This window comes from Vulpes vulpes, chromosome 7 (genome assembly GCF_048418805.1).
Source record: "Vulpes vulpes isolate BD-2025 chromosome 7, VulVul3, whole genome shotgun sequence".
Classification (NCBI taxonomy): Eukaryota; Metazoa; Chordata; class Mammalia; order Carnivora; family Canidae; genus Vulpes; species Vulpes vulpes.
Window position 1 is genome coordinate 91,237,183 of NC_132786.1, and position 21,566 is coordinate 91,258,748.

Sequence of the window (21,566 nt, forward strand, 5' to 3'; positions counted from 1 at the left end):
TTAGGAACTTGCATTTAGAATTTGTATGTTTTCTAAAGCATTTCTCTTATCTCTAACCTATCTGTAAGTATGAATACATCTGGATGACCTAAACAAATTTCCAACAGTCATTTTTCCCCTTAGTAGTCTCTGTTGTCTTCTTCAAGCACTTTAACAGAATCCTAACTATTAGTATAAGGAAAAACCAACATAGTTCAAACATGAACAGAGAACACTTGATGCGAAAACACTTAAGACCAAACAGTGCCCCACAAGATGAAATACCATTTTGTGATTTCATCAACTTATGTATGACTTACTACTCTGGGATTGCAGGTCAAGGCTAAAAAGAAATAATTTAGCATTCTCTGCAGCAGGAGTACCATGACTTCTAATTCATAAAATACTAAGGACCTACTATTTACTGTGCCCTACACACTTATCCTGGACTTTTCAAGAACAGTTTTCCCATCTTTATTTCTTTGGCTTAGAAATGTTCTAAAATTCCTTTGATTCCTGTCTTTATCAGAGAGTTCTCATAACAAGACATTTTGCTTCCCCAGATTCTACTTCTTTAGCTACCATTTGCCAACTACAGCAGGAGCAACAAATCTACTTGCTATTTGCAGAGCCAAATGTTTTTGGCAGATGTCTTTGTTTGATTATTTAAGGCAGAGTTTCTTAAAATGAGAAGCAGAACTTTGGAGGGCTTGTAAGAGAATGTCAGCATACAACTTCTTCCCTATGAGAAATGAAATCTGTGTACTTGCCCTGGAGCCATAGTTTTATCACATGCATCTGACAAGCTCAATAAAGGTATGACAGTGGGACATGCTGACAGTTATGATACAGTGAACCGAAATGGGAGAAACTACAAGTAGGCAAGATAGAAAATTCATTGATATATAGCCTCAACTAATGTAACTGTGGATATCAGGAAAACAGCCATATCCCACATACTGAACTCCTTGGATGAATTTTGGAACAAAGACTTTGAGACAAATACCTGAGAAAGGCAGGCTGGAGTCTAAAGACAATCTTTACAATAAGCAAAAATAAATAAAATTTGACATTTTCCCTCATTTTTTTGTTTTTGAGTTACATCAGTCTATTTCAAAATACCCATATTCACCTAGATTGGAATTACATTAATGTAACTTTTTAAAATATTTTATTTATTTATTCATGAAAGACACAGAGAGGCAGAGACACAGGCAGAGCGAGAAGCAGGCTCCATGCAGGGAGCCTGACGTGGGACTCGATCCCGGGTCTTCAGGATCACACCCTGGGCTGAAGGTGACACTAAACCGCTGAGCCACCCAGGCTGCCCCATTAATGTAATTTTTGAAAAGCAGCAGTAATACGTTATTCACATCAGAGGCAGTACTTATTTATTATGTTGCAGGTACTGTGCTAAATGCTTACTGTACATTATGCCACTAATCATCCCTGATAACATATAAGATGGTCACTATTACTCTTCCCATTTTCCAATGATCAATCTGAGGTTTAGATGGGAAATAAGCTAAGTTTATGTAGCTTGTAACTGGCATAGCAAGACATCAAACCCAAACAGTCTCACCCCAGAATTAATACCACATTTAATTATTGTGGAAATAACCAATTACTACCATCCCTCTTTCAATCCTCCCCAAAATGTACAGTCTTCCTTGTTAGCACTTCATTCATCACTTCTTTAGTTATGTCTATTCCCCAACTTCTTAGCCATGCTTAATATTATTTTGAAGACTCTGACTTAAGTGAAATAAGTGAAATAATTATAACTACCATTCCACCTGCTTCACTACAGGAGAATCCTGCTTTATCTTTTTTACACCAAGTTACAATGAAACAAGTATAACAAAACTTTTTGGCCATTTTTTTTCCAGTAAACTGTATTCAATTGTTAGTGCACTGCCATCTCACCTCTTATTACTTTCGTTCCTAAAATAAGTTGTTGAATAGTATGAGAGGCATAGTGACACGCAGCCACCTGACCTTTTATTTTATTTTTAAATAAAGATTTTATTCATTCATGAGAGACATGCATAGAGAGACAGAGGTAGAGACACAGGCAGAGGGAGAAGCAGGCTCCGTGCAGGGAGCCTGACGAGGGACTCGATCCTGGGTCTACAGGATCAGGCCCTGGGCTAAACCGCTGAGCCACCCAGGCATTTTAAATATTTATATTTACAGGATAGCTTTAATCATTTAAAACCGTACTTTTCCTTTTTAAAATAAAAAAATATATATACCCCTGTTTTAGGACAGGGAGTGATAAAGTAGAATCACTGTAAATTTCCTTTAGGGATAATTTGCCATATGAACTTCTCAAAATTTTAGGATCCACACATTCATACTATCACTACATACATATAAATCCTGCTTTTTTTTTTTTTAAGATTTATTTATTCATGAGACACAGAGAGAGAAAGCAGAGAAATAGGCAAAGGGAGAAGCAGGCTCCTCACAAGGGAGCCCAATGCAGGACTCAATCTCAGGACTCCAGGATCGTGCCTTGAGCCAAAGGGAGCCTCAACCACTGAGCCACCCAGGTGTCTCCATATAGATCCTGTTGTCATCCTATAAGGCTGCCCACCTTATGTAACTGATTAGGTTGGTTATTTAATATGCAGATTGTATTAATAATAAGCAGATTATGCATATTTTGTTTAAGGTTTCATAAAGTATTACATATTATAGTAGCTCAGGCTGCCATAACAAAATACCCCAGTCTGGGCAGATTAAACATCAGAAATTTATCCTTTCATAATTTGGGAGGCTAGAAGTTCCAGGTTTTCATTTCTGTTGAAGGCTCTTCCTGGCTTGCAGAAGATGGCCTCACTGCCTCCTCACATGGGCTCTTGGTGCATCAGGAGCAAGAAAACAGGCAAGCTCTCTGGTTTCTTATAAGGACACTAATCCTGTCATCAGGATTCTAGCCTTATGACCTCAGTGACCTTAATTATTTCCTTACTCCAAATACAGCCATCCTGGGGAGGTAGGGCTTCAGGATATAAATATAGGCGGTTGGGGGGGACACACCCAGTCCTTTACCCATTGTTTAAGGAAGTCCCAGTGCCTCTGTTAATAACTACTCTAGTTGTTAAAAAGCACAGGAGCAAACTCCCAATGAAATGTCTGTGACAGAGTGGATTATATAAAAACTACTATGCCACCTCCACACGAGAATTCTGCTTTATGTTTTGTACACTGAGTTATGATGGAACAAAATATTAGAAATGTTAATAACTGGAACATGATCTAAAACTGATTTCTAAAGAAGACAAACCATTGCACAATTGTACGTACCTGTTTTATCTCTGTACATCCCCATTCCTTAGCTTGTTTCCTAGCCCATGGAAGGTGTAACACTGCCACTGTAGGTCAGCCTGTGATTGACAATACAGACTACGTAAAGGACAAAATTCCTTTGTACCTCATGGTGCCTGTATAACCTCCACCCACTCGACTGAATTGTTCTTTCTTCATGTTAGTGTTTGGACTCTATTTCTTCATATCTTTAGAAAACTTAAAACAACTTTACTCAGTACTTTTCTCTATCATACTTAACAACCAGCAGTTTTTAAAAAATTGTGTTCAGAATTCTACTCTTTCCTCAGGTCTATGAAGTAAACAGCAGAAGCTGGAAGAGGTGTTAGGCTGTTCTCAAATGGAAACTGCTGAGCACTAAGATCTTAAATTCATTCAATAGAACTTTACTGGAACTTTCTACCTGCTGTGCACTGTCTATTACCAGAAATTTAATAACAAACTCCCTCTGCTGTCACTGTCTTGAAATTCTCAATACTTTTTAAATATGGGGCCCCACAGTTTTACTGTGCCCTGGGCCAAAGTACATACCAGGTACTACTAACACATATTGCTTTTACTCTTTAAATCAATTGTATTGGAGTATAGTTTACATACAATATCATACACACATTCTAAATGTACATATTGCATGAATCAGTAGGGTTTTTTTTTCCTTTTTATTGCTGAGCACTTTTTCATCATATGAATATACCACAATCTGTATATCCATTTGAACAGATATTATATAAAAGGAGATATTCAAATGGACAAGAAGTATCTGAAAATATGTTCAACATCAATTAGTTATCAGGAACATGCACATTAAAATCACAATTACCACTGTATACACACTAAAATATCTGTAATTATGTTGTCCAATACAGCAACCACTAGCCACATGTGGCTTGCATGAAAGAAGAATAAAGTGTCTCATTAATTTTATTCTGATTATGCTGAAATGAAAATAAATTTAAATAGATCTGGCTAAAGAAAGTATACTATTAAAATAAATCTCCACTGTTTCCAACGTTTTAATGTAGTTGTCCATGTATTTTCCATTGTATTTCTATGGACAGTCCTGGGCTATAATTTAAAGTTTGATGATGAAATGCTGGTGCAGTTATGAAGCAAATAGAACTTATATAGAGGACTCAACTAACCTATGTTCAGACTCATGCCCCATAGAACTTCTGAAATATTAAACGTGTTGTAAGTTGCTAGTTTTGTGGCAATTGTTATGCAGTAATAGAAAACAAATGAGATACTGCATAAGCAGTTGGGGATAGGCTGCTACTGTTGGCAAGTCTGGCATTCAACAGTGGTAACCGGATCTCCTTTTGGGAGTAAATAGTAATGTGATGGAGTCCATACACAGCTGGATCCCTTTAGGATGGGCATTTTATTCATGAGCCTATTGAGAATGTGATGCAGCCATGGAAAGAGGCTGGAAGACAGCTAAAGAAATTGTCATCTTGTACACCTGATTCTTAGTACAAGTGTAAAATGGTACACTTTGAAGAGAGTTCAATTTTTGCATGAAGTCAAACATACACTTAATACGTGACCCCATACCTCCACTATAGATTTTTACATAAGAGAAATGAAAATATATGCTTACACAAGTATTTGTTTACATGAATTACATATAGTTACATACATGAATTACATTTGTTCCAAGGACATTTTAAACAACCTTATAATATTCATAATTAGCTAAAAGCTGGAGACATTTTTTTTCTTTTTAAGTAAAAGTTGCATTTTATAATGGTTATTCTCTTCAGAAACTATTTTTCACCCTAAGCTGTAGGGTATTGGAAAATTGGACATATTGTGCAGATTTCTAACAACAACAATATAAAGGACAGGAGTAATCACTACCTACAAAAAGATCCTGAATTTAAAAAGAAATTAAACAGCATAAAAAATTTCAAAAAAATCAGCTTTTGAAAAACAGTGTAATGCCTTATTTGAAAGCATTTCATGTAGTTAAAACTTTTTAATGACACCTTGTTCCGTTTTAATGATTTGGTTTGAATGACCTTTGCAGTTGAAAGTACATTTATATACAACCTAAATTTTTAAGTCATAACTATATCTTCTGGATAAATTCTGTCCCTTGCCATAAGATTAGGGAGCTTAAATGAGGGAGGGAAGTAAGATGTGCACCCAGTTGCTCAACTTGAAGCGTATATGAACTACTTTTAGTTTCTATAAACTTTAAGTATCTATGAACTTCAAGTTTTCCTTCCCCACATCCCTAACAGTATATGCTCTTTCCAGGGTGTGACATTCTGATCATCCAGATGAAATGAGGTGAGTCTAGGTAGTTTTGCTTCTCTAACATTTTTTGGAAAATGATAATTACATTCTTATTGCTCACTTTGTTTTGTATATTCTTTCTGTAAATCACTAATGACTTTCCTTTAAGCTTAAACCATTAGAGACATCTGACATATCTGTACTCTCTTATATCTGTTAAAATCTGTCTTGTTTTTCCCAGATAGAACAATTGCTATTTAAGTTAAATGTATACAAAAACAAAACAGTTTCTTATAAATGCATCTCTCACATGACTATCTAAGATTTATTACAAAGTCCACTGAGAAAGAAGAAATAAGTTCAGTTCATTGCACTGACATTTATTTCCCAATGCCTCGGGTCCCTGAGGCCTGCATGCATTTCGATCAGTTGGTTGGTAACACGGCGTGGGACCAGAGCAACTTACTCCTCCTGATGGTAGGCTAAGTAAGATTCACTCTGAATAGTGAAGGTTGATTAGAAACCTACTCCATTTCACATCACCTCAAGAAAACAATTTTTACCTAGCCACGATTGAACAAATTTCATCCCCATCCCAGACTATCCTGAACAAACATAGCAGGTAATAAATGTTTTCCCGTGGTGAATTCAATGTGGAGTCTGCGGTTTTGTTATCTAGAGAGGAAGTTAAGTGCTAACAGCAGCAGCATGAAAACACATGGAACTATGGCATAATTCTGATTTGTTTTAGGAAAACTATTAATTTCCTTGTTACAAAGCCAAGTTAAGTACAACCCTTTAAAACTGTTGAACCATGAAAGCCATTTTCCTTAAGGGTTTTAAATTTGGGAACAGACTCATGAAATTTATAGCTTTAATGAGATATTCTTTGCCTGCAGTCAAAATGAAAGCTAGATCATTGGTTTCCCAGCATGACACCTATGTGTTCTTGTGTGCACTTGATATCATTAGGCTCATAATAACACAGCCAATATCACATTAATGTTTGAAAGGTTCGCTTTTGTCTCTTAGCTTATGTCTTTCATTTACACCTACGGCATGCTAAGTATCTCTCTAGACAATAAGATATACTTTACCTTTATTGATACTGGCATTGCAGTAAAAAAAAATAATCACTGTTTTCAAATCCATGTTTCAAGACACAAACAATAGATAAGGTTTCTACAAAACAATAATTGAATCATGTTGTATGTATAAGTTTGAAGATGATAATATCCCTTCTTGATACATAAAGAGGAGAAAATGTGGCTCTCCCTCATGCATGCCAGTTTCAACTATCATTTATAACATTGAGTCTAATTCCAAAGGTGATGCAAGCTCATTATTGCTTTTAAAGACAGATGAACTCTTTCAGCATATTCGGATTTCAGGACAGTAAGAAAGGCAGCTTATTAAATAGCATCAGAAAGAGGTAATAATCGTTGAAGGAATCTGTCATTCTATGCTCCATGGTGGAAAAACATGGTGAAAGAGCTCTGAAGATTAATCAAGTCTATGGTTTGCAAAATATTTTTCTTATATAACACAATGTAATTCTGTGATTAAGGAACCTAATTCTGTAAGCTGTGCCCTCAAATTCATGCAAATATTTGAAGGTATACTATCTGTAAATTTATGATGCCTCTACTATTTATTACCATCAACAATATCAGACATAAATACAAAAGTATAGAGAAGGTTACAATGAATCCCCATCTACTCATAACTGAGAGTCAACAATTCTTGAAATTTTGCCATGCTTGCTTTATATATTTTTCCTTTCTTTTTCACCTAATTATTTTAAAGCAGATCCCAGACTACAATGCCTTTTAACACATATTCTCCTTTCAACAATTTGCTTCTGATTGGATGTGTTTAACTTATACATATTTCTCTCTGACAGATGAACATTTTGCTTTATTTTTTTAATACTGTGGGACTGTAAGGTAATATGTTCATGGAAGATCGGACCACAGTATATAGTCTGCCTTGTGCACTTCAGGCCACGCTTCTAGGGAGATTCAACAGAAGAATCTTGGTCTGAATTTTTTTTTTTTTATGGTGATGATATAAGAAGCAGAAATCACACAGACTCTTAATTCACATTTGCATTTTTGCACCTTAGGCAGAAAATTTGAACCAATCAGAGCTGCAAATCATAAAGGAGAGCACGTTTCAACCTCCAGAGGACTGTTGAACCAAGACGTCCTTCTGATTATACTAACAAGGGACAAAACTGTGCATTCAGCAACGCCTCCAAACATGTATCTGGTTAGTAAAAATCAGATTAACAAATGGAACATCTGTTCAGGGTTATGATTATCTCTCCTTTTCTACACTATCTTTTTGGCAAGTATTGATTTGGGACTTAAAATTTCACATTTGGTTATGTGTAATTCTGGAAGTCATGAGCAGTCTTATGTAAAAGTTTTAAGAGGCTGTTTGCTTTCAGTGCCCTTAGACACAGCCAATATATGGGTTCCTTCTTCCCTTGTCCCAGAGCCCAGGTCTGTCTTCCTTGGTGAACCATTTCTGCTCAAGACCTTTCCTTAAACCTGTATCTTTCCTAGATCCTCTAAAATCAAGCTCTCCCACTTGCCCTCAAATCCAGGATCACTTTCCCATGGAGTTCTACATTCTCCATTTTGTTATAACACACCAGAACAGCTGGTGAACATGATGAATAAATTCTTCATGAGTGTATTAGTCAGGCTAGGCTACGCTATACTGTGGAAACAAACAGTCCAGAAATCTCAGTCAGTGCCTTAAACCAACAAAAGTCTACCTCTCACCTGTATCACTGTCTGTGGCACTTCTTGCCAGTTCTTCAAGAACTGCCTCATGGATTTATATGTTCACACTGCAGCTTCAACATTTGAGTGTTCACCACTTGAAAGAGAGAGAAAGAAAAAGAGAAAGAGAGGGAAGAAAGAGAATCTGGTGAGAGAGATAGAAAACAGAAAATTGTCATGAGTAAGGGTTCCAACAAAGGTTCATGAAAGGGGCTATACAGATCACAGATGGATTCAGCATGTCTGGATCCAAGAGAAAGCAGGCAGGAAGTGACAGGAGCTGCACCTAGGAAGAAAGGATGACGTATCCTTATGAAAGGTTTTGGGAGTTTCCTAAGGCACTTGGACTTAGTTCTGCAGAATTGGACATTTATTAAAATCAAACAGGGGTGATGGCTGCACAACACTGTGAATATAATTAATGCCACTGAATTATACACTTGAAAATAGCAAATTTTAGGGACTCCTGGCTGCCCTGTTGATAGAGCATGTGACTCTTTTGATCTCAGGGTTGCAAGTTTAAGCCCTGTGTTGGGTGTAGAGATTACTTAAAAAAATCTTTTTTTTTTTTTTTAAGATTTTATTTATTCATGAGAGACAGAGAGAGAGGCAGAGAGAAGCAGGCTCCCTCAAGAGAGCCTGATGCAGGACTCAATCCCAGCACCCCGGGATCACAACCTGAGCCAAAGGCAGACACTCAGCCACTGTGCCACCCAGGTGCCCCCAAAAAACAAAATCCTTAAAAAAATATGTACAAAAATAAGATGGCAGATTTTATTATAGATATAATACACATTTGAAAATATCAATAATGGGTTATACTAAAAATGATTTAACTGTACACTTTAAATCGATAAATTTTATGTTATATACATTATATCTCAATAATTTTATTTGAAAATGATTTAGGCCTTAAAAAATAAAATCATATGAAGAGCTTAAAAAAAACCCTGACACTTGAGCCCCATCCAGTGATCAATTAGGGCCGAATCTCTGGGGGTGGGCCGAACATTCAGCATCTTGAGGCACTCCAGGTGACTCTGATGTATGGTCATGGTGCAGAATCATTGCTGTAGACAATAAGGAACCAGTGAAGAATTTTAATCAGGGGAGTAACATGATCGGATCTGCATTTTAGGAACGTAGATCCTTGACTTTCCTGCTCAGATCCTTTGGTAGCCAAACGAATGTGTATAGAGACTATAACGGCCTAAATCTGGAAACAACTCCAATGTCCCTTAGCTGGCAAATGTCAAAATAAACTCTGGTATATTCATACAACAGAATACTATTCAGCAATAAAAGTTCCACTACCTTGATCATACTAACTATTTCTGCTGCCTCAACTTCTATTTTCTAAGGCAATATCTGCCCTTATTTCCTGTAGGCTTGACTGCTGCCCATACAGGCTTCCCTATTAACAATTCTCCAATTGTCTCTCAAGACAGAAACCTCATTCATTTTTCCTCCATTTTTAAAAGTTATGATTTGCATATAGTAAAATTCACACTTTTAATGTACAGTTCTTTGTATTTTGACATAACTACAGTCATTCTACCATCACAATTAAGGTAGAAAAACAGTTTTATCACATCCCTGAGTTACCTTATGCTCCTTATAGCCAACTGTCAATGTCTTCTTCCGAACCCCAACCTCTGGCAACCGCTCATCTATTTTCTGTCCATAGAGTTTTGCCTTTTTCAGAATGTCATAAAAATGGAATGCTGTAGTATATAGTTTTAGGTGGGGCTTCTTTTACTTAAAATAGTTCATTTGTGTTGTTTCATGTATCAGGAGTAATTCCTTTTTACTGTTGAGAAGTGTTGATTGTACAGATATACCACAGTTTATATTACCCACTCACCAGTTGAGAGAAATCTGAGTGGTTTCCAGGTTTTGGTGATTATGAATACAGTTTCTATAAATATTTGTGTGTTTGTGGAAACATAATTTTTACTTCTCTTGGGTACCTAGAAGTGACGTGCTGGGTCATGTGGTAGGCATATATTTCACTTTGTACTATGCTACCAAGGTGTCTGCCAGAGTGACTGCAACATTTTACATCGCCACAAGCAATATATGATGATTATAGGTGCTCCACATCTCCACATTCTCACCAGGACTTGGCATTTTATGTTTTGTTTTGCTTTCATTTTTTAGCCAAACAGGCATCTCACTGTGGTTTTACTTTGCACTTCCCTAATGACTAACAACTTTGAACGTTTTTTCATGTGCCTATTTGTCACTTGTATATATTCTCTACGGAAGTGCTTGTTCATATCCTTTGCCTGTTTTTCTACTTGGTTGTTTACAAAGTTGTTTTTTTAATGTCCCTCATTGCTTTTCTCTAACTTTGACCCAGGCAGTTTTTCTTCTATTAAAATAATAAAATTTTCTTTTTCTATCATTAAATCTCCTTCTAGCTCCTGCTTTCAGGATCAATAGTCTCCTCTTGTTATTTTCAGCCACCTATCTCCCCTTATCTGAGGCCATTCTTTCTCTCACAAGGTTGATGTCTTGAAAGTTACCTCTTAGTCTAATGAAGCTTTTGTCTCTGTTCTACTATGTCCTGCTCTGGACAATCCACACTTCCTTATAGATGTGTGTACTTCTAAACCTGCATTTAGCCAAAGCTATTTTGAATTGTCTCTTTTTCCTCTTTGTTCACCCAAAAGGCCTTTTCTCTCTTTTTTTCCCCCCCTTTCATGTTGAAGGTTTTCCTCAAATGTCTGGAAATCCTTGACAGCCCACTCATTCTAAAGAATGGGCACTGCATGTGCTATGTACGTGGGAAAAGGTTGTAGGTTGGTGAGATTCACTTCAGGAGGCATTGATAAATTAATAAAAGAATTGGGGATCCCTGGGTGGCTCAGCAGTTTGGCACCTGCCTTCAACCGTGATCCTGGAGACCCGGGATCGAGTCCCACATCAGGGACTTCCCTGCACGGAGCCTGTTTCTCCCTCTGCCTGTGTCTCTGCCTCTCTTTCTCTCTGTGTCTCTCATGAATAAATAAAATCTTTAAAAAAAAATCTGTCAAAAGCCAGCACATCTCTGATTGTGTGTGTGTGTGTGTGTGTGTGTGTGTGTGTGTGTGTGTGTCTGACCATTTCCTCCAGGAAAAATGCTACAGCCTCCTTCTTGAAACTATGTGTTTTAGGACAGTATGAGGGTGAAAGAGCCAGGGCTCTAGTGGGGCTAGAAAGTCTCATGGCATCACCTGTACAGTCACTCAACCTGCCTGTGACCAGTCTCCCCTCTGTCCTTAGAAGGACTTACTGTCTTTCTGTTTGGAGACCCTCTGGTCTTTTGGTAGGGGATGGATGTCCCCCCTTTAGCTGAAGGGACACATCTGACAGTGTAGAGTGGAAAAGTGCACCTAGATATCTGTTCCTCATTCGTGTTTTTCAGCTTCACTCTTCACTCCAGCCTCCCACCATGTCTGGTAGTTCAATTTCTTAGGTATTATGGAGTTTGGAAACACATACCAGTCTGACTCTCATCCCCCTTTTCCGGGCCCTGGAGCTCACCTTCTCTGCTGAGCTAAGAGAGTGACCACTCATCGTATTCCTTCCATCATTCCAAAATTTGATTTTATTGTTCTCCTTGTCCCTGTGATTTCAAATCCTTTTACTTTATTTCAGTTTTACGGGGTCTTCCAGAGGCAGCAGAGAGAAACATGAGTTCAATCTACTATTTTTTAAACAAAAATCTGCCCCAATTTTTAAATATAATTTTCACATGATTGTTAGGAAGTTTCTTAGTCAAATATAGCTTGTTTGTAAGTAATAACAATCTACTCAAGCCTACTTATGTAAAGGGAGGTTTCATGTATGAGCACAGGAATGTCTCACAGAATCCAAATACCTAAAAACCTTAGGCTGGAATGGGGAACTAAAAGATCTTCCAGAATCAGGGTAGCTCATTGGCACTATAACTTTCTGGAGTTGCCCCTCTATTTTTACCTAAAATGGTCCTCTTCTCTTTTCTCTTTCCCCTTTTCTTTCTTCTTCCATCCACCTCTCCCTTCTTCCCTGTAAAAACTCCTTTCGGTTACTCATCAGCGTAGGGTCTAAATGAGCTACAACATTGGCTCCTGATCTTCCAACTCTAGGAATTTGCATCAACTAACTCTAAAGTCTCAAACAAGGTAATCTGATTGGCCTAGGTCTTGAGTCACGTTTTCTCATATCTCATCAGCTAAGGGCAGGGAGTGATAGGTTACAAACTCGGTGACAGCTAGGGCCATTAGAAGGAGACATTTCTCCTGGACCCAAAGCACTAAGACTTATCTACTACATGCTGATTAAATAAGTAGTGGATATGACAGTATTCTAGTACAACATAGATATTAACCTTTTCCTCAAATAGTTCCAAATTTATGGAATATCTTCATCATTTGTAATTTCATTAAAATCTTTCACTCCTAAATAAGCTTAAAAGATACAAAAAAGAAAATGAAAGCTAGTATGGTTAGCCAAGTGGCTCAGAGAAGCTACACATGGTGATGGAATCTCAAAGCATGAAGACTATGACTGCTATACAGAGACATTGAATGAGAAGGTAACAGAGGTGCAAGATTCTAGTTCAGAATCTACAACTCAATGACCAACACTCAGAGCAAGACTTGAAACTTCTTAATGTAGTTAGAACAATGTTAGAGTGAATAATCTAGAACCAAAGCACTAATGGATTAAAAATAGAAATAAAGTTGTCCATATGAAAAGAAACAGTTTTATTGAAAAGCAGATCTAAATCTCAGGGTAAGAAAATAAAATAAAAAAGAAGAGGTAAAAACCTATATAGAATTTAACTTCATTTTAGAGTTATTATGGCTTTGGCATATTACTTTTCCAAAGAATCACATTTCCAAGGATACTACACGATGATATTGCAATGACAGAAATGATTAGTTTGGAATATTAAATATAAAACTAGGGAAATAACTGTTGATTTAAAAACACTATTACAGAATTAGAACCAATTAATTTTTAAAAGGAAAAGAAAATCAAGAGGAATGTCATTTCCAAAACTTTGAGAACAAAAAAGTTAGACACAGATTGGTCTTTAAATATTCTAAGCACACACAAGGAAGATATATTTCTCTGGCTTGGAAAGGTTTGCATTTTCTGCAGTTCACTGAACAGACAAAATGTCAAAGGGAAATCTCAGCTCTTCTTATCCATAGTTTATATTATAAAACATAAAAGAAGCTGTGAGCTTCTTTTAAAAAACAAAACAAAAGAAAACACCAGCACTTACAAAGCCCTCTTACTCTGTACTCATTCAACACCTGTGTAGTGTCTTTTTCCTCCTGGTTTAGTGCATCATGATCCATGAAGCACACTTACACTTTGACAAGCTGGGCAGGAGGTACAGGCTCAATGTAAAGGAACTGGCTTGATAGGGTCAGAAGAGAGGTATGTGGTAGAGAGTGATCCATTCCTTCAAGAAACCACAAGAAGTAGCCCTTGCTCTTTGGTTGATTATGGGCCTCAGTGGAGGAGGCCAGAGAGAACACATGATTTCACTGCTTCTAGATCCAACTACCTCAAAGAAGTTCTTTAATTGAAGGGCTCAAATAAATATCTCAAAACCATCCTATAAAGCCTAAATTCCTTTTCATTTTGTGTTGATTCTTCTATCCTAGGCTTGAGCTGGATGAGTGGAACATTTCTCTGCTCAAGATTCTCCTGACTTCTTCCAGGGAAAAGAGTGAACTCCCCCTGAAGAGCTGGAGTGGGGAGCAAATGGTGTGTTACATGATTCCAGCTCAGTTTCTCTATTTGCAAGGCTGAGATAATTTTTTCCCCTACAAAATTGTCTCAAGGTAATCCTATCTCATCATCAAGAGAAGTCATTTCTGCCTACTAATCGGCTAGATTAGTCGATGTTACAGAACCACATCTACAAGCCAGATATGCTCCTCTGCTTATGCTGCTTTTCAATATCAAAGTCCCTTCATAGTTTAACTTTTATTAATTTATTTTAAAACAATTACCACTCTTTAGGAACATGTCTATTATGTAAAGAGAGAAACACCCAAGTTACTCTACAAACACATAATCCAAAAAATGCTCATTGAAGCTCAGCTTTGCTAGACTAGATGTGTTAGGATGGAAAGTAAAATGATTCCCAAACTTCTGGGTAATTGTGGAAGATAAACTTTAAGGTTGTCCCTGTCAAAGAAAACAGTCAGACATTTGTCAAAGGCTGCAAGATAGATTTTATTAAGGCTTTGGCAGTAGGGGACAGAGATCCCAGTATAAACTAATTCAACTCCACTGAAATAAAAAGGATGCCTTTTAATGCTGGGTGGGCCAGAGGGAAAACACTAAAGGACACTAGGGGGAGGTCGGCCAATGTGATGAGGGGGCTATGGCGGCTAACTGCTTACTGAAGTCAGGCTCATTTCTTCCCAGGGAAAAGGGAAACAAACATCTCTCTCTTAATAGTTACATTTCAGAGAGATGGCTCTCCAGGTCCTTGAGAAAGACATTTCTGGGTTGCAGAAGATACATCTCAAAGAGGTAGAGAAAGGATTTACAATTGCAAGTTTTCTAAAGGAAATGCTCTACAAAAAGGGAGATCAGGGACCTATAATCAGATTTTAATTAATAGAACAATATTTTCTTTTGGCAGCACTGAGCTTTTTCAGACAACTCTTTTAAGAGGACAGGTTTGTCATCCTAGGACATAGCCTTGAGCTGCTAGAAACTATGTTAGAGTTTGTTCAAATGTCTTAGTATGCATAGTGGACAAAGTCATTTGTACTGAGAGTTTGTCAGTTCTTACCTCCATAATTCCTACCTCCTGATATTCATATCTTGGTGTAATCTCCTCTCTTTGAATACAGGTGAAACCTATAAATTGCTTCTAATCTATTGATTCAACAAAGATGACAAAATGAACATGTCTACATTTATGTAATAACATTACATATGATGGCAAAAACATCTTGTGAAGAGACTATCTGCTCACTTATTGGTCATGATGAAAGGAGACCCAAATGGAAGGAACTAAGGATGGCCTCCAGCCAACAGTCAGTGAGAAAAAAGGCCCCCAGTCCCACAACCACAAGGAAATGAAATCTGTCAACCACTTCAATGGAACGAACCCTTTCCCAGTCAAACATTCAGATGAGATTGATTCCAAACAACACCTGGATTGTGCCCCTACAGAAAATGAATCAAAGTGTGCTCACATTCCTGACACAGAAATTGTGAAATAATAAATAGATATATTTCTAGGCTAAATTTGTGGTGATTTGTCATAGAGCAATAGATAGCTAATATAGTCCATGTTTCCAAAAGCATGTTTAGTTTAACTTTATTCTCATATTGGGCTCCTTAGGCAGTGGGGGAGGTTTCACATCTAAATCAGTTTGGGGAATGTTGCATTCTATACTCTCTGCCCCCTTAGAGAATCACTGTATTCTTCTTTTTTAAATTAATTAATTTATTTATTCATGATACACATAGAGAGAGAGAAAGAGGCAGAGACACAGGCAGAGGGAGAAGCAGGCTCCATGCAGGGAGCCCGACATGGGACTCGATCCCGGGACTCCAGGATCGTGCCCTGGGTCAAAGGCAGGCGCTAAACCGCTGAGCCACCCAGAGATCCCCGAATCACTGTATTCTGAAAAATGCAACAACAAAGAGATATCACTAAATCAGAGTTACCTAGATTTTTTTTTCCATTATGGATCTCAGCCTCATTTTGATTTTTTTTTAAACTTCTAGTAATATCTTATAAAACTAATTTTCAAATTATCACACCACAAGGTAATGGTTGCAAAGAACAGTAACTTTCAAGCTAGGAAGCTCATCCCTTCAAGGGTACGGTTAAGACCTGCAACAGGTACATGGCTATGGTAATTTTAAGGAAATCAATTTCCAGATTCCCACTTCCTTATATTGTGTTCCCCAAACTAACCTGCTGGACAATATTCATGGGGAGGAAGCCTTCAATATTCTTTTTCCACTTTACGAAAGAAAGGTGTCCTTCCCATTCAAGCCCAGTAAAGCTCTAGATGACAGAGGGACAATTTGAAACACTGGTGTCTATGTTCGGAAAGTGAAAGACCATTAAACTAGGTATTAAATCCTTTCAGAACCCCAATTTTTCCTTTCTTTACTTTCACACTGCAGAAGTGCTTATGGAGTGAAGGAAATTGTTGTGGCCATCTTTGGAAATATAAAATGCCAGAAATGATCAAGTAATTCCTTAATGATGGTTTCCTCAAAGATTATTCGGGCAAAATAACAGATGTCCTAAGGTTGGGCTAAGACATCCCATGGGGAAAGAGTAAACCTCAAAGCTCTGAGCTGCTTGCTGCAGCCTGCCTCAGCATGGCAGCAGGGCATGGGAAAAGAAAGAGGCTCTAAAAGCTCTAGAGTTCACACATACAGAGTTAATTTCCACAGCAAGTCAGGAGAGTGTTGAAGATGAGGGAGTCCTCTCCCATACCAAACATGCTCAAAAGACCTTTTCACAATTACTCAAAAGTAAGGGGAATTTTTACCCATATTTTAAAGATGCAGGAAACTGCGCTTCAATGAGTTGCAAAACAAGGGCTTGAACCCAGATTTGGGGCTTCAGGTCCAGTGTGTTATTGTTGTTGTTTTAAGAGAAAGGAAAAGAGTTTTGTTTGAGCTCAAGTTAGGGCAGCTGCCCCAGAAACACACTCTTATAAGGAAGAAAGTGTTCCCTCGTCCAGTATGTTTTTTAATACATCATCAAATGGACTTTCCCCACTTATGACAGTGGGAAGGCAGCTAACCAAATCTTTTGTTTTGCCCCTTTAGGGCAATAATTTGATTCCTTTCAGGGAGACTTCACTTCTTTAAAGGGATCTGAGGAGCCCTGAGCTCCCAGGTTGATTTAGTTGTACTTAAACCCCTGAATTGTAAGCCTGTTCAAGTTGAATTCTTAACCTTCTAGGCATAATGGCAAGCCATTTTCTAGCTCATGAGCTGTTTATAGAAAGATGGATGAGAGTCTGATGATCAGCAAGTACTTTTCTAATAAATAATGATATGGCTAAGAAATATTTTAGAGATTGAAAATACAATCTCATTTAAATGACGTGAATTGGGGATCCCTGGGTGGCGCAGCGGTTTGGCGCCTGCCTTTGGCCCAGGGCGCGATCCTGGAGACCCAGGATCGAATCCCACATCGGGCTCCCGGTGCATGGAGCCTGCTTCTCCCTCCGCCTGTGTCTCTGCCTCTCTTTCTCTCTCTCTCTGTGACTATCATAAATAAATAAAAAAATTAAAAAAAAATTAAAAAAAAAATAAATGACGTGAATTACTATAGGAACTGAGACACACCAAATGACCTTACTATGACTTTGTTTGTCCATTCCTGAAGTATATAAAATAGTTACATAGGATATGGACTAGATAAGTAAAATACCCAAATGCCTCCTTGTCTGTGAATGAAATACACCAAGAAAGCACAATAACAAAGTAAATTATGATTTTTCCAAGAATTTATCTTAGAAGACTGAATATAAAGACATTTGCAATGTGCCTGTATAAACATTTTCCTTTATATTCAGCCTATTCCCTAAGGAAGTAGAGATAGCTTATGTAATGTTATTAAAAAGGTAAAATAAAATAATCTTAAATAACTAAAATCAGTAGCAGGTAAAATATAAATAAAGAACCAAGGTCAAGAAAGGAAAAGGTAGAATGCAGATAGGTAGATCCTACTGAGTTATTAAAGTTGAGTCACAAATTTGGCTCTGAGCTTCCTGGAGGCTAAGCAGCTAGATATTAATGGATAGACCAACAGATTTTGATATGTTATCAGTAGGAAAAATGTAATTTCCATTAGCCTTCTAATTCTTTAATAGTTCACACTAAATATTCTTTGCAGATAAAGTGTATATATGGAAACCTTTGTGCAAAATAAAAATTTTGCTAATTAGAAGGAAACACAAAAAAGGTGTTTACAAAAGTGTTTCTCATTATGAAAATTGATGGACTCGAAAAACATGGTATCATAAATAAGAGAGTTTCAAAGTGTTCCCAGGTTAATCAGGAAAAGTAACCAAAGGCCTGCTGCTTTGAAGGTTTAATCCAAGGTGCTTATCCAACCTCTTTGTTGAACAAATCTTGCAAAAAAGACCTTCTCAGAAAATTTACAGCGTTTTCTGTGGGAGCTTGAAATGTCAGCAGAAGAGGCTTTCTGATGAAATTATGCTGGCATTACCATCCTAACAGTTGGGGTGGGGGTGGAAGTGCAAGATAGTAAAATCATTTCATTGCCTAATTTTTATGCTATACTACATAACAGCTTTTCTGGCAATGCTGATAGGTGTAACAACAAGAAAAAACAAAACAAGTAAATAAACCAAAGAAAGAAAGTAAAGCTTAACAAGGGCCAGAAGCACAGATCCTTAGTTCTGAGCAATTACTGGTGTTTAAGGATACATTTCAAAAAAGAAGGTAAAACTATAACTCTCATGCAGATAAAAACACACACGCACATTAAAGATTTTATTTAACTTCCTGTTAACAAAACCACCAGGCAGATGTTAAAACTGGCTTAAAGGAGAATCCAAAGAACAGACACATTTACCAGTCAGGAATACTGAATTGAATTAGTAAACGGACCTGTAAGTGTCTTTGCCACAAAGGAGAGAGCAGTCCCTCCACCAAACAGAATCCATTTGCGCGTCCACAGACATGTATGATTCACCTTGCCATCAATTGTAAAATAGCCCAAAGGCAATTAGAGGCTATCATTGGACAACCCTAGGAAGATGTCTTTAAACAATGCATAGTCTGCCTTTGGAGACACCTAGTCATCTTATTTGCTCAGTCTGAATTTCCTTACACAGGGAGGGAATATGACCTCCATCTTGGACAACCTGCTGGTACTAGCAGCACCCACCTCTGAGGCATTTCAAATCATCTGATGCTCCTTATCTCCTGGGATTCAATAAACAGAGCAGAGGCCCTCATCCTACCTAAAGTCAACAAGATAGAGGGTTCTTAGCAGATTCCTACTGTTCTCTGGACAGTCCAATTTGCCCTAATAACAGATCTTCCAATGGTTGCCTTTAACCTAAGACTAAGGCGTTTGATGAATGGATGAGATTAGTGAATGTCCATATTTCATCAACAGCAATAAAGCTGTCTTGCAAGAACTCATTACCTCAATGCCATGATTTCAAAATAATGCTTTAGCAATAACTTTATGTACTCAACAGAGAAATAAAATTCTTCAGAATCCCCTTTTGTTAGGTCTTTCTACCGGTGGCAGAGACACTACCTGTTCACCAAATTCATCTCCACCTCCAGGCACACAGCTAGACTGTGTTCCCAGCTTCCTTTGTAGTTAGGTGTAGCCGTATGGCTGCATTGTGGCCAAAGCAATATGGGTAGAAATGACTGCTCCACTTGTAGGCCTGTGCCTCCTCTGCACCCCTAGCTCTGCTGGCTGTATACAGAGACATCAGAGATACATTGGATGAAGGAGACCTATTATTTTAAAAGAAGCGTAGGTCCTAAATGACCATCTGCTTCTGGACTTTGTGTGAGTAAGAAATAAACATACAATGTATTAAGTGTTTGAGTTCAGCTGCAGTTAGCATTACCTTAACTAACAAATACACATTCCAAATTTCATTTGAATTAAAAATAGGTAATATATTCCTATTAAGTCCAAACAGTATAAAAATGAAGATGAATATAAAAGATTCTCTCTTGTGTCATTTCTCCATACGATGCTCCATGCCCCATCCTCTCTGCCTTGTAGTGACCTACTTTAATAGTTTCTTGGATATCTTGCCAGTGTTTTTTTATACATACAACACAAAAGTATATACCAATGATAAATGTAAATATATTCTTTTCTTTCCTTCCAAGCCCAGAGGTAGCCTACTATCTAAACTGGTTTACATCTTGTTCCTGTCACATAACAAAATATCCTGATGACTTTTCTATTCTATTATACAAGAGGCTACTCATTCTTTTTTTATAGTTGCATAGTATTTCATTGGGTCAGCTATTATAGATTAATGACGGGCATCTAGTGATGGGCACCCGTCAACTCATCTTTGTGAAGGTAGATAATACGATTGGAATAAAAAGACATGTAACTGAAAGAACTTTTCTTTTATTCACCAAAGACAACAATATAACTCACATAGGGAGTGTCAGATAACTGAAGTTGAATGGGATTGCTCTCATCATACCAGGTGAAAAGAGAAAGGCATGGCAGCCTCATCCAGCTGTCTGCCTCGTATTATCTGTGTCGACAGAGTATTAGAGCTGTGTATGTCCCCCCAGGGCCTCCTTCGCTTACTCCTTATAAAACACCATTTGTAACACCATTGTTAATCTTCTCGTCCAAACCAATTTTTTTTAGCTTGTAGCACTCATTGTTGAAAGAACAAAAAAAGATACCAACTGTTTTTCCAACTAAAAAATCTGTAGCTCGTGGCCTCCATTCTCACTTCTCTCTCTGCTTCTTGCCCTTTTTCTCTTGAATATCTAAAACCAGACTCTCCATGCCCACTTTCCTACTTCTCCCAGACTCAAAGTCAAGGAGCCACTGTTGAGTGTCCTATACAAGAAAGACAGGAGCCAAGTTTTACTGATTCTTTGTTCACAATGTCCTTCATACTAGGCAATGTAGAAGAGGTATGGTTTGAATGCAGATCTGTGTGATTCCAAATGCTAAACTCTAAATGCTCTCCTATCCTGTATAAATTAATTATTGAGGATGGTTCAGTATATAGATACTGTTCCCATACCAATGTTGCCCTCATCCTCACTAACAACAAAGCACACTGAAAATACATCAATCCCAGAAAAGGTTAGGAACTGGGCATTCTAGAGAAATTGTACATTTTCCGATGTGTAAAGATTCTTAGAGATTAATTTGTCCAACTGGTGCTTTTCACAGATGAAGAAATAGCATCAAAGATGATGTGTCTTGCTCAAGAGCACACACAGAATGAGCATCAGAGATTTGGTCTCCTGATGTCCATTGCTTTTTTCTTTATATTTCATGCCCCCCTTTCAAAACTTTGTATTATTATCCATGCTTTTAACTATTCTCAACTTAGCAAGTGTATTAATGGGCTGTTTTTGACCTGCCAGAGCAATCCCTGGTTTAAACAAGGCTAAAAGAAATCAGAAAAAAAGTGCTGACCCTTTATATCTGTGAGTACCAAAAGTTTTTGTGCTATTTTGAAAGTAATGTTG

At 37.6% G+C, this 21,566-nt stretch overlaps 1 long non-coding RNA gene across 2 annotated transcripts; it reads left to right on the top strand.

The window, feature by feature from the left end:
- Nucleotides 1-4,773: 4,773 nt before the first annotated feature.
- LOC140599717 (uncharacterized) lies at nt 4,774-15,599 on the top strand. 2 transcript variants are annotated; one of them, XR_012002678.1, is made up of 4 exons: nt 4,774-5,607; nt 7,679-7,824; nt 13,994-14,173; nt 15,200-15,599. It is a non-coding gene; the product is annotated as an uncharacterized lncRNA (long non-coding RNA). The 2 variants fall into 2 exon arrangements; XR_012002677.1 differs by lacking the exon at nt 4,774-5,607 and having other exon boundaries at nt 5,653-7,824.
- Nucleotides 15,600-21,566: the final 5,967 nt, after the last annotated feature.